At 45.9% G+C, this 9,083-nt stretch overlaps 2 protein-coding genes across 2 annotated transcripts in view; one reads left to right on the top strand and one right to left on the bottom strand.

Moving 5' to 3' along the window:
* The window catches only part of LOC115394103 (zinc finger protein 45-like), a 1,173,573-nt gene that overhangs the window by 281,166 nt on the left and 883,324 nt on the right, over positions 1 to 9,083 (bottom strand). The gene's annotated exons all lie outside the window — the stretch shown is intronic.
* arhgap21a (Rho GTPase activating protein 21a) overlaps positions 1 to 9,083 on the top strand; it is a 76,828-nt gene that overhangs the window by 30,325 nt on the left and 37,420 nt on the right. The gene's annotated exons all lie outside the window — the stretch shown is intronic.

Below are 9,083 nucleotides of genomic sequence, written 5' to 3'. Positions count from 1 at the left end.
GGTTTTTCAAGAGCTGGTACCAACACATGCTGACATTTTCTTGCACAGTTAAAGACGAGATAAATCACGAACACAGCATACACCCTTATCTGGTTTTAATTATGTCTATCATTAACTCTGGAGCTGTCATTTTAGCTCAAGACGTGTGCTCTGGTATTTGAGTCATCTTTCTCTAGCCTTTTTTTTTTTAAGGTGTATTGCATTTTTTGGCTTCACAGTGAATCTTACAGCCAAGATTTAAAATATGTAAAGACTTGTGAAGGACTTGCAGATCCAGCAGTTAATTTAGTGGTAGCAATCCACCTAATGTGCATGTTTTTGTTGTCAACCAGAAAAAAAAAACCAACACAAAAGCTGAGGAAGAACTGGCAAACACCGCACAAAGCCTCAACTAGGAATCGAACATGGGATTATTGCACTGCAAAATGAGAGTATGAACCTCTTGAACCGCCCACAAAACAAAAAGGACCATAATTTAAAACTGAAACAAAGCAGCTCATCAACACACGGAGAGGCTCATTGCACCCGGTGCGCCGGCCTGCCCCCCCGTCACGCATGCTATCATCCATTACACCGTTATTATGCGTGTGTCAGGCATGTGTCTGGAATGAGCAGACCGCCCCCCCCCAGCTCACTGCAGTCCCACCTCAAACCTCAGCTGCAGAAATTCCAAGATCGGCTTTCACCGCCGCTATACGGGCTCTTTATGAAGCTCCGCTGGTGGACGGCAGCGCCGCCGCTCCTTAAAGGAGCCTTTGAGACGGCTGGAAAACCTGAGTTTACATTCAGGGCGGACAGGTCGGCCCATAACACCCTGTTCTTGCATCTTAGCAGGCTGGCGGTCTGACTCAGGTGTCTGTCCGCACGTGTTCCCGTCTGATTGATGGCGTCCATGCGAAGTTTCCAGATGTGGGTGGTTTATGGAGTTTGGAATGAATAGCGGTGTGTGATGTATGACGGGTGAATCCGGCTTCACATCAGGGCTTATTTATCCCCCAAAGTTTCATCAGACCCTATAGAGCCCTTGCTGCTCATCCTTGCTTGTCTTGCTACTGTTGTGATGCGTCTAACTGATTTTTTGATAACAACGCGGTATTAGTAGTGCACATCTGTCAGTAGGAATAATGTGCTGGTTATCTTCTTCATTATTGAAAAAAAAAAAAAAGAATTCCAGCGTGTGTTTGCAAAACACCAACAATCAAAAGAACCTGGAATCAGAAACTTGAGCACTTATTTTGTGTACAAAACAAAGCAACATGCTGTCACACTCGCATTCACACTTATGGTTAATTTTATGGCACAAACTCACCTAATATGGATATTTTTTGACTGTGGGAGGAAATATACAAAAAAAAAGCAACATTCAGTCAAATGCAACTTTAAAAGCAGGAAGAGGAAAGCTCATACATGATGACATCAGGTCTCACATCCCAGTGCAATATGTTGCTCAGAAGCGTTTGCCTGTTCACGCTGTGTGAATGCAGGTGAGATGATGCGTGCTGACCCCTTGAGACTGACCCGACTCGTGTGTTTATCTGATCGGTCTGCATCCTCAGCTCTCTCTGATGATCCCCGGCTCTCCGTCACCTCTCTCCTCCTGAGCCATATGCTTTCTCCCCGAGGGGAAGTGTCTGACGGAGGAGAAGAGAAGCAATAATTACACCCTGACAGTGACGGTTTTTTTTTTTTTTTTTATTCAGGAGCTGTGGGTCGGGCCGCCGTCACAAACATATTTGCAGTTTTTGTTTTTTTCTTCCTTGCAGTGTGCGAGCAGCTGCTGAGGAGTGAATGTGCAGCCGTACTGAATGCTTGATTGGCAGAGGCATTTGTCAGAAGCTGTCTGGGGACCTCCGGAGACAATTGTCCAGATCAAGCAGGGCTCCTTCACTGGGGGGGGGGGGCTTGGTAATACTCCCTCCCCTCCTGCCCCTCACCCTGAGCTCCGGCTTTTGTCTCCCCTCTCTGTCTTTGACTGTCCGGCTCTCCTGTCTGCAGCCTCAGCCCCGGCCTGAAGGAAATCCCCTGTACTTTGCTTTCTTTTTTCCGCCTCTGTTGGAGGTTTTGACGCCGCCGTGAATTTATTTTTTGCCCCGGTCTCCACACAGATGGTCTCCATAGCAAATTGTGTACTCGGATAGTTGTTTTTGCCAGTGAGAGAGATGTGATGCGCGGGCTCGTGAGTAAGTGGCGGGCATGACTCACTGGGAGTTGAACTGGTCGCTTTTTTTGAAGTTATTGCATCACGACCTGCGTTTGAGTTGGAGGCCACTGAAAAAATAAAAAAAAAAAAAGCCGCTGTGCCAGCTTCACCCTCACGACCAAGGCACGCATGAGAAAAGGCAGCTGTCGTGTTGTCAGCCCGTTTTTAACTGGATATGGTTGAGGTTGAGGAAAACGCGATGGTCAGTGAAGCCGGAGTCCCACGTCTGTATTTATTAGCGAAACCAACAGCAGAAATTACACACCTGTCATTCCCGCTGTAAGTGAATAGCAGTGACTTCAGTAATTTAGCATTTTGTTATTATTCTCCAACCCTCAGATTTTCAATGATTATTAGTTTCTCAAAATATTTGTTCCCTGTAGGTCAGTTGGCTCGCTCAGATCGTATCATTCATCCAAAAATCAGCCCGAAACCTTTGCTTCATTTCATTGTCATGTGATTCTTGATCCCTAAAACAAATGAACACTGTATCCAGTCTCCTGTATGCAGCGGCCTTGATTGACCTCCAGTCTGTTGCACAGATGCTACAGTTTTCTATACATTACTTACAAACTGAGCACATTTCTTGTGATTTGTGTGATTTGTTTCAAATATTTTGCGTCCATTAATCGAAGCATTGCTTAAAGACACTCGAAGATGCAGGCACCTTTCTGCCGGTTTCAGATTTGTAAATCTTTATGTTCTGCTGTCTGTTTCTTCCCTTCCCTGCAGCGTAACAGGTCTGACTCTGTGCTTACACTCTCCCTCCAGCGCATTGGCAGATGAGAGACCACTAAAATCACATTATCGGCCCTCGTATACAATAAGTGAGTCAACCGCTGCCTCCTACTCTCAGACCGAGGCACTTATCCGAGCCTGAAACCAGATCAATCTGCCACAATATCTGCCTGATCAGCGCCGGCTGCCCGTTACCTCCCCGCAGTCGTCAATATTGCGGAGTTCGTACGCCTTTGATTCCCCCCCCCACCCCACCCCTCCCCTGCGCTGACTGAAGAAGGGCTTTATTGGTGTGCAGCAGTGTGGGTGCGTAGTGGGAGCAGCCTGTCCCTTGGCCCTCATTAGCCAGCCCTTTGTTACAGTAAGCCATACCTCGCGGAGCCCAGATGCATCATGTTGAGATTAGATCTTACACCCGCCAGGAGTCTTGAAAAGCCACCCCCGGATCGAGTCTAATCCTCCGGCAAGACTTTCTCTTTTCTTCAGGCTCGGTGCGCCACACACAGACACAAAGGCGCACACATCCACGGTGGCAGATACGAAAGGCCGGTCACACACGGGCACCGGTTGGAGACTTCAAACTAACTTATTGTCCTTTTTGGAAGCCTGTTGGTGCCTTGTGTCTTTAATCCCCATCCAGAGATCCTGTCAGCTGCTTATAAACCACAGGCCCCCTTCTTTTCCTCCCCTTTGTTACACAAATCAGAGCTGCAGATAATCAACTAATAAACCCTGGACTTGAACATTTGAGTGGATTAAAATAAAGCAGCATTGCAAAACAACCTGGTTCTCATTGTGCCGCGTCCGCCACAAACGTAAACATCTGAAACAAGTTTCACAACCGAGGAAACACAACTCTGGCTGCGAGACGTTGAGGAAATGTTGGTGGTGAGTGTTGGCGCGTCCTCCTTTCACATGCTGAAAGGCAGAGCACTGCCTGCTCTATTAGCTCGTCCAAATCCACAATCTGAACTTGGTGTCCTGCCCCGGTGGTTACAAGTCCCACATCAGTCCCCCCCCCCGTAAAAGCCGACTGGTCCCTCAGTCCCCGGGCTTACTTCACCACAGACACCAATCTCGCTGTTGTCTTTGGCTCGTAGCGTGATGTTGTGTGAAGCCACAGGGCCATTTGAATAATTATCAGCAGGGGGATTTCAAGACTGCAGAGCGTCGGGTCTCGTGGTAACAAACCGAGGAGATGCAACTATTCCGTGTGATGGGCAGTTCTTCGCCAGGCCACCCTCCACACCCACACCCAGAATTTCACAGGCATCTGCGACCTCGCGCTCAAGTTGATTTTTGCCTGGCCCTGTTTGTTGCTGCTGCCTCCCTTCAGGCGGACAGTGTTGCTCACAATTTGCACCTTCGTGTCATCTCATAAATTTCTTCAAAGCGGGTGTTTAAGAGCTGTTTTATTGTGAGTTTGAGTATGAACATGTGACTGCTTTGCTTTGGTCTATATCAAAGTGAACTGATCATGTTTTGGGTGAACAGCCAACAGAACCTGCAGGGGAAGTTCATGGTTCTAATTTGCATAATCGTATAGTTTTCAGTTTTCTACGTTTAAGCAATTTATTAGCTGATCAGTAATGGTGATCAATCATTCTTTAAGATCTGTGAATGGTTTTATGAGCTTTTATTTGCATTTCTTTTGCATGAACTATACTGAGATGGCTTGCTGAGGTTGATTACATTACTTTCTAGCTTCTTGCACCAAATTGTTGCATTGATTCTGAGGCATATTTGAAACTGGGAAAGTTAAAATCTCATAATATTTGACCATATACATAATGTCCACTTGTGATCTCCTCTGGAAACACCTTTTTTTGTAAACTAATAACTAAATTGTGCGGATATCAGAGGGAATGTAGCGTATTTGAGATGATCAACAAATTTAGGCTCTTTTCCTAAACTTCGGCCCTAAAATGGGCGTTTCTAAAGTCAAGCTTCCAATTTTTGTGTCCTTGAAAGGCAACATCAGTGAATATCATCAACTCATTGTCTAAAATCAGGCGTTGAACGGAAGCAGAGAAAATTGGAGTTTTCTAATAATCTCAGTGTAAAATATTTAGGTGATATCTGACAGTTTTAATATCGAGTGAAAGTCTACATGTGGAAATTAGTCTCCCTGAGTGTGAGGTGTAGGAGCCACTGATAGCTGGAATGTACGTTTCCTGAGCAGTACATCTATAGTAGTGTATATGCGTCTACAGACTGTCCACTGATCTGATTCAGAGGTGTCTGATGTTGTATTTGCCAGCAGGCTAAATGAGCAAATGTCATAATATGACAAATCTAATTTGTAACACATTCCTTCCACACGTTCTTCCCTCACGCTGATGAAATACTTCATCACAGGGTAATCATTTGATTTGATTTGTGCCTCTTTTAACAAGATCAGCAAATATTTACAGAACAGCACCAACGCATAGACTGAGGGAGACATTTCTGTCTTCTCTTCTTTAGGGTGAGACTTATATAAAAGTGGAATATTTTACACAAAAGCCTCAGGAATGTACACACGTCCATCTGTTTCCTGACATGTGTTTTGTGTTCTCGAAAGCTACCACGTGAAAGACGCTCTTTCCTTTGATAAAATCCTTGCAGTGTTTACAGTGATTTAGCAATCTGCCTGAACTACGCTTCTGTTTGCTCATCAAGGACAACATCTGAGATCACCTGAATTAACCCTGAAGCCGCGTCACCTTTGCCTGAGCGTTTGAAGCGGGATCCTCCCGGCCTCCCGCTACCAAAACAAACAAAAGCCCGATTCAGAAATGGCACACGGAGCCTTTGTTTTATCTACACGTCGAGTCGTGGCATGAAATGAGAGGAAGCGCAGCAGAAAGCCAGTTTCGAGCCTCGGATCACATCCTCCACTGTGTTTGCCATCTTTCACAATGGCTGAAGGACACACTGATCGATGCATAAACACAGGCACACAAACCATGAACACCCCAGACCAGCGGACCACATTGTTGTGGTCTGGTTTGTCGCCACGGCAACGGCATAATATTTCTGGGTGGCGTGCCTTTTCATTTTTGCATTCTCGCATGGCGCTAAACGGAGCTCGTCGCCACCAGGAATTCCATTTATAGATTTATTTTGTTCCGTCTAATCATGTGTTTCAGATTTGCGAGCATCCAGAAAGCATTGTTGAGTACGAAGTGGTTCGAAACCTTAGAACCAAAGCAGGAACGTGTTAGCGGAGGTAAGTGGAGGTATTGTTTTGGTCAGGATATTGGACCTCACACCATAACGCAGGCCGAACTTCACACGTCCTCTCATATGCGTCGCAGACAAAAGCGTACTTTTGAGACTCAGATTTTGTTTTGACTCGTAGAGTCGGGTGTCTCAGCTGGCTGCTGTGTGGCCGCTTCTATTTCTGCCGCCTTTTCCGTACAGAACACCGCATGCTATATTGAGTTGGGCGAATGCGGTAACAAGATGCTCCCAGCCGACGGCGGAGAGGCGAACATTCCACACACCGGCTTCCTGATGTTGTTTTCATGGCCGCTGCTGCTGCTGTCTCGGGTGGCAAATATTCCCGAGAATCAAAATAGCTTGGTATTTACATTTTTGACGTTTCGCAGTAGCTCCCGTCCGACGGGCCTTCACAAAGCACAGCCACTGTTGACTGACTTGAATGAGCTGCTGGCGGCGGTCGCGACGAAGCCAGTCTGCCCAGACACCGCGGATCAAGCTGCTGCCTTAAAGGGGCTCAGTGTAAAATCTTAGCAGTGCCTCCGTTGTACATTTAGCGGCAGTGTTGAGTCACTTTAAGGCCACTTTGTTCTCAGCTTGGCTTTCAGACTTTTGGCTTCTTGGCTTTTCCGTTTGGTAGACGGTGGCAGTGGTCCAGGTGGGGTCGAATGAGTCGAGTTGGTGAGGTGGACTCGCTTGTTGCATAGACCACCTCCATGCCGTAGTCATTCAGAGACTCCCAGTACGTCTTCTTCTGCAGCAATTAACAGGTTGGGGAAATTGTAAAATCCTGCTGATATAAGCAGACATACTGGAAGCACTTCACAAACTTGGACTCTGCTGTTGATTCTGTTTGCATCATCTCACAGCATGAAAAGTAACAGCCAGCACTTTGAGTTTAGTGAGCATTTAATCTAGTTTGGATTAAACAGTTTCACGGTACTGTTTATTAAACTGACTGCACTTTTAAAGCGGTGTAGCACCAGACTTATTTAGCGTTGCGCGAGAGGCCTTCAGAGGAGAGCCGAGTCCCGAAGCTCGCCGTCGGAGCGGCACCAACGCCCCAGAGAGCTCCTCGGATGAAAATGTGATTAAATATTAAATTGATGTTTTGGCCTCGCTCTCTTCCGGAGAGATTTACTAAAAGGTATCAGGGCTGAGCTCATCCCTGCCGCCTAACATCTCGCTGCTCCAAAAATAAAGGTGGTTGCCTGGTGTGTGTGTGAGCGCTTCGTCTACCTGCAGGCAGAAGCGTGAAGGTGTTTGCAGGCGGGCTGCAGAATTCAGACTGATGTGTTCACTAAGACTGTAAGTCAGAACAAATTGTTCTGTAAAAGGAGACAGAGTCTCTGTATCATGCTTGAGGTCATTTTAATTGTTAGGGTACGCACATAATGCAGTTATTAGCTCTCATGCTATATAGAAGTTCTGCTAGTGATGCCAGAGCTGTCCTTCAAAACCACGTCTGTCCCCTGTGACATGAACAACCTGAAATTGTGTTTGTAAGAGATCTGTTTTGTCTCCATCTCTTCGTATTTATTGTTCTTAAGTCGTCTCACAGATGTTCTCAATGATTCACGTTACTCAAGTGGAGTTGTGGTGGTGCGCTGTAGCGGAGCCTTGAAATGGGAGGCTGGCCGATAACCCAGCGAACGCCACCCTGCCTTCAGCAGCAGAGTCTGCCACTCAGATGGTCGTCACATGTTGTGTTTGTGCTCTGTCGGTCATATTTGTAGGTATCTGCTAGATAACAGTGCAACGTTTATGCAGTATTCAGTGAACTCTTTGAGGAACTGTTACTGAAACATTCAACACTCAACACGTAACTTCCAGCTCTCGTCAGCGTCTATAGAGGAACGTAGTTCTCTTCATTCATCTCACCATTTACTCAGTGACCGTTTGCTCTTCTCAGTTTGGATTTTGAGTATTTTTTTTTTCAGCTGCCCCAAATGCTCTGTTACCCATGTGTCTGTTATTTTCTGTCTCAATTATCTTTCTCTTATAATTATTGTACAACAAGTCGTTCAAGTATATAAGCAAACCATCCATCACCTGCCTTGTCCTGATTAATACACTGGCCTTGGAGTCCATTTAAATAAATCTGCATACATTCAATTCCAGTTTTCACGCTGTTTAAAAACTGTGATTTGTGTCTCTCGTACAAATATTTATATCTCCGCCTGAAGTTTTCCTAAAGTATAAACAGGCAGATCAGAATTCATTCATCATCAGGCACTTTGCTCTGAGAAAACCTGGAATAAGCTCATCTTTGAAACATGGTAAGGATGCAGAGATTACTTCATGCTGTCTTTGGTTTCGGAATAAACCATCTCGTGCGCGCATACGGGAAGAACGAGACCCCGAAATATTCCATCTTGATTTATCATTTCTTTATATTTATCTTTCCTCCACCGGTAACACTCAAACGGTCAGAAGCTGTGCGGGGCCGGGGCAGTAAATTAGCATTACCCAGGCTCTCCGTATAGATTCCATCTGTTGCATTACTCATGCTTATGTAACCACCTTTAACTGCATGGTCTGTGTTAGGTAAACAAATAAATAAATGTGCAGGCGTGACTGTGTGTTTATGCAGCTCCAGGTATTTTCTCTGACCGCCATGTGTGCCACCCAGACATTAGCGCTTTGTAGCTGCCAGATGAGCTGCAGGCATGCAGAGGTGGGTGGATTAGTTGTACATTTTTGTGCCTTATAGATTTCACAGAGGACCCATCTGCTTTCTTATCTGCATTAGGCCCACTTCATTTCCCCCCCCCCCCCCCCCCCCCCCCACAAGCTGAGAAAACTATCAGTGTTCTTCCTGTCGCGTTTGGAGGATTTTCCTGCTTCTGCCTCCCACCCTGAAAACTTTCTTCTTGTTTTCGGTACCTTGTGTGAACCTCTTGTTTTCTCCTTTCATTTGTTCTCATGATTAATTGATCCG

This window comes from Salarias fasciatus, chromosome 9 (assembly GCF_902148845.1).
Source record: "Salarias fasciatus chromosome 9, fSalaFa1.1, whole genome shotgun sequence".
In the NCBI taxonomy this organism is placed as follows: Eukaryota; Metazoa; Chordata; class Actinopteri; order Blenniiformes; family Blenniidae; genus Salarias; species Salarias fasciatus.
The sequence above is the reverse complement of the archived record's forward strand: the minus strand, read 5'-3'. Positions and strand labels throughout refer to the sequence as shown.